General features: G+C 42.3%; 1 protein-coding gene across 3 annotated transcripts in view; it reads right to left on the bottom strand.

Moving 5' to 3' along the window:
* The window catches only part of LOC124160274 (sodium-dependent phosphate transporter 1), a 154,836-nt gene that overhangs the window by 101,822 nt on the left and 37,787 nt on the right, over window positions 1–15,227 (bottom strand). Inside the window, exons 1-2 of one of the 3 annotated variants that reach the window (XM_046536098.1) lie at window positions 11,618–11,793; window positions 95–218 (exon numbers count right to left, since the gene is read on the bottom strand). The gene's annotated coding sequence lies outside the window, so the exon portion shown is untranslated. Of the gene's footprint in view, window positions 1–94; window positions 219–11,617; window positions 11,794–15,227 lie in introns of those variants that run through there. The other 2 variants (XM_046536100.1, XM_046536099.1) reach the window with 2 other exon arrangements.

Raw genomic sequence — 15,227 nt, 5'->3', positions numbered from 1 at the left:
AGCTACACAGTTTTACGGCGTCATCCCTGCAAAAATACGAACGCACCAGTAGCTTTGGACGAAACTGAAGTGACAAAGAGAAATCTCAACTTACCCTCAGCCAGGGCGCTGCCGCTCAACGTCCGTCTATAGTTGCAGCTGGTTTCGCTAACACCAACTATTCCAGCTCACACAGCTCCCTTAACACCGTCACGTCACTATCAGCAACAGGTCCTAATCTGCAAATGAACACAAGAGCATAAGAAACGTCTTTTAAAAATTTTAATGGCGCGTTTTTGCATAAAAACGTTAACAGGCCGGTATTTCCTAACCGGTTAATGAATCGACCGCTGAAGATATATTCGTGGGGTTGCACTATCTCCATAAGCTGGACGAACGATAGAAATTTCGGGTAATGTGTGGGAGTAAAAATATCAATGCGTTAAATCGGGCAGCGAATCAGCCAAAAGCTGAGGTCAACATTGTAACCACGTAGCTTCAATTACTCATACGTATTTTAATGGAAAATTAAATCCTTCAAAACATATTCTACGTTAATCCTGCTGCATGCTCTTTTTCACGCGGAAGAATTTTATGGGAAATAAAGTTTTAATACGAAAAAAAACAACTAAAACATGTAAACAAACCCACCGCTACAAATAAATCATGACGGAAGTAATAATTAAGTAGTTTTCCCCGACGCGGAAAGTTTGAAGGGGAGTAGAGGAGTGGAGTGGATGTGGTATCACGTGATCTACTCCTTCCATTTCAATCTTGGCCTCTTACGTAGACACCAAAAACCGCTCTTTCCTATCATTCATGAGAGGTAATAGCGCGAAGGGGAAGTAGGCAAGGGAAGGCGACAACGGATACCATTGAAGAGATGAGAATAGATGAATAAGAATCAGGAATACAATGAAAATGCTTGAATGCTTCCCGGATTACGAAAACGCACTTGAAAAGTTAAATCGGAAAGAAACTAACCCTGACACCATTAAGAGCAGAAGTGGACATACGGATATAAGGAGAAAATTATAGAGATACTGCTACTCAGTAATCTATACTATATTCCTTGTGGAAAAAGTGGAATCATATTGCGAATAGCAGTAGAGAGTGATACACGAAACGCGAGAGGAGAGGGAAGCATGATCAAGAGTTCAAATAATACACATGGTAAACATTTGTGACACCCAGATGAGAGGTATTTCATTCAGATAATCAAGAATCAGAGGACACAATGTTACAGCGACTTCATAAATATGACAAGAAGTTACACTACAACAAAACTAAAAAAAAGGTAATGGGGTTCTCAAAGGTGCGGAGGAAGAATTCCATTGTAACAAGAACAGAAATATAGAGTCATAGAACGCTTTCCTAGATCATTCTGGAGGAAATTTTTCGCAGCAGTTAAGAATGAGGAAAATTGCGCAAAAGAAAGGATCTAGTAGGTGGCTATTCATCGCGATTACCTCGAGTTATTTTACCACGAAGAGATAATATCGTCGGATTGCTAAATTTGGAGTGCTATGGGTGTTAAGAATATAGCCGAGCAACTGAAGCAATCAACAGGAGAATATATCCCTGTGTCTCAAGTCTACCGTTACATGAAACGCATGTCTATCCGCTTCGCCAATGATGTAGCACTGCGTATGTTTACGGGAGATGAATACGTGAAGCACAGTTCCTTCCATATTTTACTGCCCTTTAGAAGCAGAATGATACGGCGGTGAAACCATTGAGCTAGAAAATGGATGGGCACTGAGTGACACTGAGTTCCAAGAAGGAACAGTGCTAGACAATGCATTCTAGAACATGCAGTCACAAGATAATGTAGAGAAGCCCGAGAAAAACTCACTTATTGATACTTACCGTTGCATCACAAGTACAACATTGACTAAGTTACTGGAAACGGGATTGCAGAGATGGTAACATATAATAATACTGTAATACCGTCCGTTAATTATGTTTGTAGCTTGTCAGGCACAATATTCTCCCTCCCCAGTCGTTCAAAACAAAACTGAGCCAACTTCAGAGCGGATACTAATTTAAATCTTACTTAAGGATCTAAGTAGTCTATTTCAGTTCATATACTCCAGTTCTCGCATATAATTACCCTCAGTTTGAGGAAACTAGGGGTAAATAAATGCGAGAAGTGCAGCGGCAACTTTTCCACATCAACTGCTATTCCTTCAACTATAAAAGGAGAGCTGAATATAATCTAAATGATTAGAATACATATTCAGGCCATTCAGGCCAATTATTTTCACTTCCGTTCGTACGAAGCCAAAATAAAAGAATATCTGTTTGTCAATAGGGTAGTTTCCGTCATCAAAGGCATTGATTGCGATTCGTTACCCACCATTAGTGTATTCATAATATATAATGATTTGGTTTTAGAAATCCCAGTTTAGACGAATGTTAATGGTCAATTTTAACCTCATTTGAAAAAGGCCAGATTGGCGCCCATGCTATGCCACGTGATGTCACAGGGGCCCAGATGCTATACGAGTAGTCAGGAGTTTTACATCCTCTGAGATTACCAATGCATGCATGAGGCACAGAGCTCAGGGAAACATCTCTTAATAATCACCTATTAAAATTGCGTAAGGTCGGAAAGTTTCCTCAGTATGTTAGGGTATTAATAATCCTTATTTAAGCCCAGCGCTACCTGCTAGCAGGGTACTCTACGCTACCGCCATAAGTTTTCACTTTTCATTTAATCGCGAAAAATAGATAGCGTCATTTAAAAATCTAAGAGCGTGAAAGGCGTACTCCAGGAGTAATAATATTTAGATTTAGGCAATAAAAAATAATAGGAAACCACCTTATTCAACAAATAAGCAGGATAAATATTCGATAGGGAAATTATCAGAGTAAGCAAAGGTAGGTATCAAACAAAATCCACTCGTAGCCAATTTCTTAAGTCCACCGCGACCTTGCTCGAGTGACTGACATATTCACAAGGATTTGGTATACTTGGATTCCTCCCTCAGACGTCCTCCAGGAACTTGGAAGGAAGCGAGAGCGCCAATGCACGGCGACGTCACGTAATTAAGGAGAATGTAGCTGGACATGGATTCCACACACTACAAAGCACACACGGTGCAGCGAGCATGGCCATTGGCGGCAGAAGCTAAGTGATACCCTTGTGATACGACAGAGTGTGCATTGCGTTCTCTCGCGCCAATGTCTCACGATTCCCTGCGTAGCAATGAAACCACCCCAATCCAACTGGAGGGGAGGAAGGGGACCCAAGAAATTCGGTTGTAATCCGGAAGATCCCCCCTAAATGGGCCAATTGGCCATACACCTAATTGGCAAGGTTTCAGCACAATTTGATAACGTCGACCTTTGTTGTGGTTTAACTAGTGGAATAAATATATTTTTTTACGATATAACTGCGGTCTTTCGTCATTTAAAATGAAACCCGATCACTCTAGGAACTGGAACGCAGGCAAGGGGGGACACATTTCTTTCGTGAGGCGTTTAGGGGGGTAGGGGTCAATCTGATTCCCACGTGGGGGATGGAGAGTGTCCTGGCAAGTATCAGGTATTTATTTCCGCAAGAAACAGTGTAAAATATGATTTTCGACTTTCATCTTATCAATCTTATATACAATTCGAACTAATCTTTAATAAAAATAATTGAAGAAACTACTGCTTTTATAAATCCAGCGCAATGAAGTATAGATTTTACGTATTTACGCCAAAAAGTACGCATTTTGAACAATATAGCGAAAGATTAGAGGGAAGGGGTCGAGCCAAATGTCACGATTTCTCACCGAGGGGAGGTAGGGTCCAAAAACCGCCAAAATCACCTCACGTAATTAATGAACACCCCCTAAGTTTTGGGGATATAAGGGCAAAGGATTTGGGAGAGTGGTGCCTTATCCACCTGCATGTGATACGGGAAGTTCTGCCGAAGATACTGATAGTGGAGAGGACGGCGAGTAAACTGAAAGGCGGAGGAATAAAATAGGGGGTTCATACACACACGCAAGAGAAGGGTAAGCTGTAAGCATGGACAACAAATACGCATGTTCCAACCAAGAGCTAACACTACACTTCAGTTAGGCATACCGGGAAATTATTGACTCAGGAGTCGTAGGAGATACGGAGAAAATCGGAACAAAAATGGAGCTGGTGATGGGTAGAATGACCGGGCTGCCCGATATTGCGCGCAGTTTTAGTTTACTCGACGACCATCCACATCAATTGACATGACTACCTGGTATTTAGTTTCCTTTCTGGTTACCCAGAGGGTTTTCGCAATAAAGCGAAGATTCCGAATAACAATATAAATTAAAGCTTTTGAGTAAACATGAAATCGTTTCAGGCTTGACGTGGTGGAAATGCAATACATCTGATAAAATACGAACACCAATAGTAATTTCCACGCTTTAATAGATAACTTCCATAATGACCATGATTTCGACACACTGTGCCATTTTCAAGGAAATGTCGAAACCATCGTCGGTAGTGACGTTATATATTAAGGTGTGGAAATTACTATTGGTGTTTATATTCTATCATGTTTTTAAGTAAAACTTGAGCTCTGGCGCTTGTAACAATCTTCTTGACTACAAATATAAACAAACAAATTTTTTTAAAGTTATTCATGGATAAAAACGTGGCTGCACATGCAAAAACGACTTTTAAAAAACCACAGCACATATATGGGAGACGCAGCCATTTCAACACCTCCGCGCCATTGTCAATGTACGTATTGGGAAAGATTGTGCGCCAGATAGTCTTTCGGATAAAATTACGAAGCGTAATGATGACTGAATTAAAAATAAATCGCAGCAAAGTCGTTTATATTATTTTATTTGACGACATGACAGATTGAAATTACCCTTCATAAAACCAAAGGAAACGATGATTAACTTCAAGAAAGCAACTCATGCGCCTCTATAGGGCAAAGAAAGCACGATAAAAAGAATGACTACGCAGTTATAGTCTACGGGTGATAGGAAAACGATACTTGACTCATCAAAGAGAAACGGTCTCTGAACTGCAAGAAACTCCGAATAAGATAATAGAAACACCCAAAAGAGAATATGATGTATTTCAAGCTAGACGCCTGCAAGGCGGTGGGATTCACGTAACTGCCAAGAGAAAAAATTACCCTCCACAGGGAATCGAACCCTTTCAATTTCGCTGCCACTGCACAGACCACCACATGAATCGCGAATAGATCTCCGCAGTGCTCCGGAAGTCAATGGTCAGCGGTTCGATTTCTGATCCAGAGGGTTTGTTTCCCATGGCAATAAGTGCGAACCCAAAGAGGAGTTTTGAAAACTGGTGCCCAAAACTAATCTCGTATGACGTATGGCATGGCACACTTGAAAAAGTTGCTATAACAACGAAATGCGTCGCGCTAAAATAAATTCCGTGGAAACATTGCAATATCTTATTTCACTAATTAACCTATCCTATTCATTTTTTTCAAGGCCACATGTTCGAGTAATAGTTTGAAAAAAGATGAAGCAAGCGGAGAAAAATTGTATCGCATTAATATATATTTATGAATTGGAAACAAAAGAAGTAATTTCGCTTCTCGAACAATAAAGGACTTAAATAAATGCTGAACGTAATTTCGTTAGAGCATAAACATCTTTATTTTTAAATGGCTGGTCACAACGCCTATGGAGGCGGCTTGCGGGTAGTATGTAGTTTCAGATTAAAATATGATATGGAAGGAGAGGAAATGGTAAGAAAGTGTGCTAGCCACGGCGAGCGAGGAATTTCCCCAAGGAGATAAGGGTGAGACTTGAGGTTTGGAGGGAGTGGAACTTAGTGGCAAGGGTGTGCTGTAAACCTAGCTAAGAGGAAGATTCTACAGTGAGCGGGGAGGGGTTTGGAAAAGTAGATTTAATGGATGGAATGAAAGGAAATAGATCGTTTTGTGAATTAACGAGGGACGTCTAATACGGGAGACAGGCCGCAAAATTAAAATAGTAAGAGTAAATAAATTTCAAAAAATAAAAATACGAAACGTAGGAAATGCATGCCCATTACAAATACTTTCCATTAGTAAGCCGCGCTAGCTGGCTGAGGCTTTGACGACAGCCAAATGGAATCCCACTGAAGCAGGGGTGAGAATGCTTCACCCAGGCCCTGGCGAGAGCATGCGATCCATCGACTCTCTTTACACTCTCAAACTTTGTGGGCTGTGAGGACCCGTGCCAAATGTAAGGCCACTGAAGCATGCTTCAGTAGGATTCTAAGAAGGCAAGAACACGAGTTGTGAGCATGCTCGTTTACTGTCAGTCTCCATCAATTGCTGCTAGTGTGTTCAAGTCTCGTGTGCGCTTTTTTACCACGATAATATTATTAAGTTTGTGACGAATTTTATTTTACTCATTCACACGCCACCGAAATCAGCACATACTGGCCTTTTACATCGGGGTTTTCGACAAATCTAACAATAATTCGTGCACGAGGATAGGGGCAATTCCCAGGATAGGGGCAATCAACCCAGGCGGTACTCGTTCCCGCGACTTCATGCTTGGCAGGCGAGGACATCACCCCGCCGCCACCGAGGCAGGCAAATTATGGTGAGATAAGCCTTGGTTCATGATACAAGATTTGTTACATCGGCCCTTTTCTACGAGCACAACAATGGGACTCTGCTTCAACAACTGAAACACACACCGCCCGCCACTGTAAAATCATAGTAAGTAAAGGAAACGTGGAACGAAGGAAGAGAGGAGGATATGAACAAGGCGTTCGAGATGTGGGTGCGAAAGAGGATGTGGGAGATGAGGTAGAGGGAGAGGGAAAGGAACGAGGAAGTGTTCGGCATGTTTGACGAGGAAAGGAAACTCACAGGAAAAGGAGGAGACGGAGCAAGTGGTAGAGCGGGGAGGGAATGGTAGGAGTGGGAGAGGAGGGGAGGTCTTGGACGGGGGAGAGGGCCATGCAGGATGGGATGGGGAAGGCGGGCTACGGAGGCGAAATCGTGGGGACAGGCACGTGCTTAAAAATATGCTGTCTTCGGCTAAAACTGGGATTTCGACGGGAATTTTTTTGCGCAAGTCACCTTCTATGTGAGAAAACTTCTCAAGTACTCTAAGGAAAACTGCCTTAATCGGTAGAATGCTTTGATAAATAACAAATGCCTTCGTTTACCATCCAAGATTTGTTACATCAGCCGTTTTCCACGGGTTTTCCGTTTTCCACAACAACGGGTCTCTACTTCACCAACTGAGACTGTCACCGCCCGCCACTGTGAAGAACACTGCATGCAACGGAAGCGTGGAACATGAGACGTGAAAATTGACCATTTTCATGATTTTAACAAGATGCCTGCAGTATAGATACCAGTTTCCAACAATCAATTACTAGCAAATTCTGAAAAAAACTGTACAATCACTCATTTTCTCCCGCAACTTCATACATAAGTAACTAACAAAAAGCTTCCAAACATGTAATCCATCCAAATAAATTTTCCAATATTATTCAAAATTATATCCAGTAATTCAAGTAACTTAAAGGCAAGTATTTGAGCAGTAGGTGCTACATCATAGTATGCATTAAACACCCACGCATGGGTGAACTCCCGTGCTGACACAATCCCTACAAGCGGCATCGGTGGTAGAGAACTCTCGAAGCCTATTCGAAGTATTATTCATCGCCTGTAATTAAAAGGCGTCAATTATATTATACGTTAATCGGCAATGGATGCGCACCAAACCACCAATATTTATTTATTATCTTCAGCAATTTTTGCGTTAGTTGTGGTGCCTTACTTTGCACGTGTTCCTTACCAATATTCCCCTTTAAAGTTATCCAAAGGAAAAAGTGTCCTATTTCAAGGAAAAGAACGAAGGAAGCGTAATTTATTTACATGTAACCATTGTCAACCAGTTATTTACTCCTAATGATCAAAATTATTAAGCTTTCTGGTAATTGCAGTCCCTCTTAACTAACGGCATCATAATCTGTTTTAAAGAATACGGGAAAACTGATTTTTTCCCAATAAATAGAACTACAAACACGCTTGTACACAAAGACGCTTCGCCCGAGTGAGTTACCGGTATAACGCGTTGCCATAGAGACCGCTGTGGGCCACACAAAACAAGAAGAGGCCTTGCATTCCTTCGCGCGAAGAGAGAAAGCCCTCGAAATGAAAGGGCCCGGAAGAGGGCCCCTCGGGACATTTTGCCGACCCTTCTTTCGGTTCGCACTTGCCGCCTCAAAGAATAACGGTGCACCATGCCCCAAAAAACCATGTGGTTCCAGGGATACACAATGAAAGCATTACAAAAGAGAGGAACCAGATGAGTGAGCCAAAGAAAAGGGGACAAATTCTGACTATAGAGCGGCGATGAGTTACCATTACCACTTCCCCAGAAAGGAGAAACCGAATGCACCACACTTTTGGGTGTTTCACTGAGTCGATGTTTTTCGTTTCAACGGTCAAGCGTACGTTTCGGGAGCAATCAGAAAACGCTTGCAAGAAAATACGTCAAATTGCGGCCACTAAAACATCAAGACAGTAAAACGATCGAGACAATATCCTCATAGTTAAACATTATCAGGTATTCTGTACGCAATAAACTGTGAACTCTATCGTTTCGACACTTCCTTTTTCCAGCGAGAGATACTGAAGAGAGGCAATCTTAGGCTTCATCGAGTTGTATCCCTTAATTGTTTCTTCCCCAAATATATCGCGAATCCCTCTGAGACATATTAGTGCTGTATCAAACGCTCAATCGAGTTGGTATAACCTTTCAGCTTAATTAAACGAGAGCTTTGAGCGTGTGTTACCAAAACAATTGCGCAATCTCTCCCATTCTAAGGTTAATTGTTTCAATTAAAATCGCACATTTTCGTCCAACCTTATTAACTTTACGTCCTTCACAATATCGAGTATCAAATAAAATGTCGAAAAGGCGGGATACCCAAGGAAAACAGTTATCATGATAACTGAAAAGTGCATCTAAAAATGTTTGTGTTCCCATAGCTCAGTAACTAAGGAGTTGCGACCCCATGTTTACGGAAAAAATGCTAAAAATTATCCCCTCTTTAACCTCTTGAAGAATTGCAAATTCTTCCTGAAACACCCTGTATATCCCTCGAGTGTCTAATAATTTCTATTTTCTTCAGAAAATATATTGTTAACCCCACCGAGTTTGAAGATTTATTTAGATACTGGGTTAGTAAAACACAGTATTTAATTTTTAATTGTGGGACAAATTATGCAAAAAGAATAAAAGTAAAAGCTTAGTGAGGAAATATGAGGAAGTAAGACGCGCGGAGAAGATAACAGAAATGGGCCGCGACGGAGCGGTGCACGTGACCTGTGCCCACGTTGATAAACAAGATGAAAACCTGCACTTCTCACTTTGCTACGCTCAGCATAAGAATGAAAAACGACGACAGCACAATTAAACAAGGCAATCGAGCTCTAAGTTAACCTCTCCAATTAAAGGTCAAGTACAAATTCCACCATTTTAAGATTTATATCGAAAATTTCAGCCACGGTTGGGGATTTCCTCGAATCGGAACTTGGACGTTCATCAAGCACGACTGTTTTGGAAATTGAGGAGCGACGGCCCGCTCTCTTGGCGGACCGCCACCAATTCCAAGCAACGCGAAATCAATCAATCAATGGCTCACCAGCTCGCGATTACTGCACGCTCTGCCAATCGTGAAAACGGGAGCTTATGCCGCCGGCATGTCATTCACGCATTCTGACGGGACTACTCGGACTAATTTTTAAATTGAAAAATTTCATAGAACTTTGACCTCCGCAGTTATATTAATTGTGTTAACCAACATCTCGACGAGTAATGACACATTCATATAAACCTAAATATGACAAAGTGTGGGCCGCGGCGGGGTGAAGTCCTCGCCTGCAAAACCGAAGGTCGCGCGTTCGAGTCCCGCCTGGATAGGGTGCCCCTATCAAAGGCGTGCATGCTCTTGTACGTTTTGTTGATAAATATTGCACAAACCCGATATACAGGCCATGTAGCGTATTTTTTGGTTGTGTGGCAATAAAAAAAGTTGTCGAAACCTGGGTTGTTACAACTAAATTTACTCCGGAGTTCACCAAAGTATTATCATCAATCCAGAATGGAGAACCTCCACTACATCCCGCAAAAATTTATTTCCAATATTTTCACTTTTTACTTGTGATACTGTCCACTACTTATAAAGGATATGCATTTCAATGCGCCAACATTTCGTACTCCTACCGAACTCGTATTTACACTTAACAGGACTCTCGTGTAATATTGTTCAAATTCATTTTTGAGATGCTCGCTGGTTAAAAAAAAAGTAACGGCAAAAACGTATATAGAAATGACAATTACGCCCCGAACAAAAGTGATGGATGTAATGCGTTTGAAACGCGTTCATTTAATTAATAGTGGGCAATACTGATACCAAAATCGTTTCACTTTATTACTCAACATGTAGCCCCGAAAATTTTCTCCCAAAACGTGTAACGGACTAGTCATGATGTGCAATCATTTCCGCACGCGATTTTAGCACAAGAATTAGGATATAAGTCAAGGCACCTGAGGAGAAAGCGGTAATCTCAAAGGCGAATAAACTAAGAACTTTAATCTATACCGCCCTTAATTCTTACGTCTCTCTTCTTGACTGATAATCCTCCTCAAGACTCACGTAATGCATAAAACACTCTTCGTAAAGCCATTCCCCCACCATTAGCAGCTTTGGCTGAAATGACGAAAAAACTTCTAAGAAACCACGCTAAAAGCGTAGTGCGATCAGCAACGGGAGGAAGATAAAGACGTCTTGGTGCGGATTCCGGGAAGAGGTTGGGGAGCAGGAAGATAAAACGCCCGCTCAAACACTGCGTCGACACGCGCCCAACTAACGAGCGCTTCTCGCTTCTCATTTGTTATTAAAGAGATACTCGCGGGCTTCTTGTAAACGCGTGGCGCAATAACCGGCCACACGACGCACTCCCTGCAACGCACACTCTACGGAGAAAGTAACAGCTCAGGAAAAAAGAGTGACACCGATCACGACCTCCGAATCGCATACATCCGCACAATCCACGGGTAATCGGAGCACATCACAGCTCAAGTTCACGAGGCACGGTCCTTGACAAGAGCCGGCGCCGGCGAAAAAGAGGCGCTCGACCGGACGGCAGACGAGAAAAACATGGCGATGGAGGCCGGCCGGTATGGCGCGTTTTGTGCCCCGAGCCGGCAAAAACATCCATACGAGGAGAACTTGGACCGCGCAAAAAAAACGCGCGAAAATGACCGACAAACGATGTGATGTAACCGCGATGAGTTGTTCATTAGCAGAAGAGACATGCCTCAATGATAAAAGAATGGTTTCCGGGGATACCACCACGTTGGTCCAATCACATGGACGACAGTTCCGTCAATGAGGTGACCTAAAGACACCTACCTAAACAATCATCAACGCAAATTGACGACGTAGCGAAAACCCCGAAAACTTGCAATTCCGCCGAAATGGCAGCAGTGGACTTCACTTCACTCACATGACATTAAAGCATATGATGCAATGCTGGCGTAAAATCCGTACAACGAAACTGTATCAACGCGGTGTAAAACCCCGAAAAACACTCGGTTGAATCTCCTACTCGCCGTGAATTCCACCGCAAGGATCAATCTGTCTCACTTACCCCTCTGCCGCGTCCGATGTCTCTCTGGAGATAGCGCACGTGGTCCACTGAGTGAGTGCCGTCCGCCGCCAATGGAATCGCGTGGCGCGAGCCAACTACCACCGCCACTGCTGCCGCCGCCACTCAATAACGCGCACTCGAGAGAGAGAAGCGAGAGTGTCCTTCCTTCCTTCGCTCGTCTCGGCGGCGGCGATTCGGACGCGCACTCAAGGGCTCCCCACCCTCCTCTCCATTCCGAAGACGACATCCCATCCCCCGCCTCCCTTCCTCCTCCTCCTCCAGATCGGACGAAGGGCAGCGAAGGAGGCGGGAAGAGGGGAAGGGCCGACAGAGGACGGGAGGCAGGCGCGCAAAAAAAAAAAAAAAAACTAGCAAGGCGCAGCAGAATGAATCCCGAGGCGGATTACGTCGCGAGAGAGGCTAGTCACGGCTCCTCATCCTCCTCTTCTGAGGACTGCGACCTTAAGGGCCTCTGAGGCAGGGAGTAGTTATGAGAATGAGAGTGATTCGGAGGAGATGAGAGAGAGAGAGGGAGAACAACACAAGATACAACACAAGGTTCACGCCGCCGCGCCGGAGGGGGTAGGCAAGCACGTGGTGAGGGAGGACGAGGAGCAACAGTGGCGCCGCCGCGGGCGGAAGGACTCGTCGCAGCAGCGAGTGAGAGAGAGAGTCAATGAACAGTTGTAGTTGCGTAACCAGAGAGCGACAATTGGGAGTGTCAATAAAGTCGATCTGAAGTTTTCCTACAGTGGGCACTTAAATGGTGTGCGCCGCCGGCACTCAAATCTAGTCCATGCCGCAGCGACGACGCTTGAGGTCTGCAGGAAATAGCGTAATAAATCTCGTAGAATATAATCACAGCTGGACGCAAATAGTAATATAAATAAATCGATGGCAAAGCTTAAGTTATGCACAAATTAGATCTTGACAGTAAATTTATAAACGTCAGAGAATAAATTATAGACAATAGACGAGACCATAGATACCATAAGCGTCGACGCCGGTTAGCGTAGCGAGCCGCAAAAACAACCGCCTGGACGCCGCTGCCATCGATTACTTATAGTCTGAGCACACGTCCGCAGTGGTTATACTTCAAATGTACATATTAAAGAAAATACGATGATCACTCACTCAGTGAATCACTCAGAGGGCAGAATCTGAGGACAGAGTTCGCGTCAGACTTAGCTTCAAGCTTAAAACAGAAAAAAAAACTTCATTTACTAAAGAAATATTTTGTAAATTCATGCTTTTTTAATGTTTTGTTTTCTTTGAGGAAGGAAAATAATTGTTTTTATATTTTGGAGGGGCCCAAACCCCCCAGGGGATCTGGCTACGCCACTGGTTGGGGTCAATTCCATTCCCTGGGCAACCGCGCCCTCAGAGAATTTTGTACCGGGCGTCCGAGGGCTTCACTAGGGATTATAAATAACATAATGGAAATGGTTATAACTTAATTTTCCTTACGAAACTCCGCGCCGAAGATAAATATAGGCTGAAGCGCATCCAGAAAATGACGTGAAAGGGTTTTTCACAAACACTGATCGAAAAGTTTGCTTACATGATCACTGCACCTCAAATAAAGGTTATCACAAAAGCTATTAGAAAAATAATAAACAAAAAATGGATAACAGACTTTCAAAATTTTAATAATGGAATTTTAATTCAATAAGAAACTCCGAGTCGAAAAGCGCCGATGAACAGTTGCAATAGCGATACTATAAAATTAATATATGGCGGTTGACAAAAGTTAAATCGGATTTTTTTCTAAAAAGATCACTGCACCTCGTTAAATAGAAGCAACGCCTAATTTTCTAATTAGAAATCCTTACAAAATAATAACTTAAATAAAATGGTATTACCTCAACTTTACAATGAGTTAAAATAAAAACCTCCACGCCAGAAAGTAATGAATAGTTGAAGCGCAGTAAGGAAAAGACTACTGGTGGATTTTGCAAACATTAATATCAACTTTTTCCATTATGATCACTGTATATGCATTTAGCATATTAACTTCAAAGCAAAAAAATAAAGCGTTTTATTAACACGAAATGCTTTGTTATTACGTTACTTACAACTTTCTCACTCTAAATGCACTGGCGGGTGATTTCGTAAAGATAAGCCGCGCCTCTGGCTAGTCCTTGCGGTTCCTAGAAAAGTATATATTATTTAAAATTTTCAATATAAAACATAAAATGACGTGAAAACGTTGGGACTGGGGGTGGGTTTAACACAAAAATCCCCTACACTGCGTCCCTGAGCAGCAAATTCGTGGAAGGATGTGGTGAATCGGAAGCCCGGGGCACGCGAAGGATATATCTCTCCGGGGCTATTCCCCAACCAGGCCATCGACTAAACAGCAGACTGGTCAGGGTCAGGCAAATTTTTCAACTGATATGAGCGTGAGAATATGCCTGCGCCCCACCCACCCTCTTCCCGCTTATACAACCCTGGCGTGACACGTTCACCAGTTTCCAACCCTGATTTAGTATTCTCAAAGGTTTTCTACTGAAACGGAAGGTTAATCTGAAGAACTTTGCGAATCACAACGGCTTACCCCTCTTCTCGCCTTGAAATTACCCTTATATTACTTTTTTATATCCGAAAGAGTATTATGTAAGCCAGTATTTTATGACGATTTAATATGTGGCTACATTTATATGAAACATAAAAAGTTTTCAGTTTTCCCTCATTTTTTATACATATTTTTGCAGGTAACATTTCTATATGACGATAAAGGAAAGGAGAGTAATCTAGAAAATAAATATTAAAATGAATGATTATTGAATATTTCGCTAAAAATCCTTTTCTCTTTTTTGTCCTTGGCCGCTCACCAAACGCTCCTCTAACACGGCTTTTAAAACAGTATTTTCTCTGCCCAGACAGTCTCCTCCTCCTTTAATTTTTCATTAAACAAAATTTTCGATATTAGTAGCCTTTTCTGCAATTGCTGAATTATTAAAGGTTTACATGACACATTCCAAAAAAATAATCATAGGAAGCAATAAACAGCAATAAAATACACATGTGCTAATGGTGTTAACATTAAGTAATTATCATCAATGTTACAAGTCAATGTTGTTTCCGCAATAGGCTGTAGATAATTTAAGAGCAGCATTGAAAATTTATTCAAAAAGCGAAACTAAAGGGAGTTATTGCATCACCCGGCTGCGACTCTCCCATTGAGTTCGACGAAGTGTTTCGACGGCTAGTTACGTGCTCGCATAATTAACACAGAGCATGGCTGAGTCGATGGAGGAAAATAGTTGTTCTCTTCCTCGAAAGGAATAGATATTCACAGAGGGAAAAAGCACATCAGGTCCGCCAGCTACACAATCCAAGAATCTATTATGATAGACTGCTGAAAATAAGCAGTTAACTCCTTACCCTTCCCCTTTATGTTAGCACCCACAATTGCAACCTAGACCACACGCTTATCGGTATTTGTAAATTTTAAATACGTTTGGGAATGATAATGTTTATCATTATCAAAGACCATCCTAACCTGAAGATGGCTGCTGGAATGGAGCCATTACTGCTGTCTACAGCAATACGTGTTTGGAAGCCGAAAAAGATGAATATTTCCACGAAAACAACGAAGACGATAAAC

This window comes from Ischnura elegans, chromosome 6 (genome assembly GCF_921293095.1).
Source record: "Ischnura elegans chromosome 6, ioIscEleg1.1, whole genome shotgun sequence".
Lineage (NCBI taxonomy): Eukaryota > Metazoa > Arthropoda > Insecta > Odonata > Coenagrionidae > Ischnura > Ischnura elegans.
Note: the sequence above shows the minus strand (reverse complement) of the source record. Positions and strands in the feature narration are given on the sequence as shown.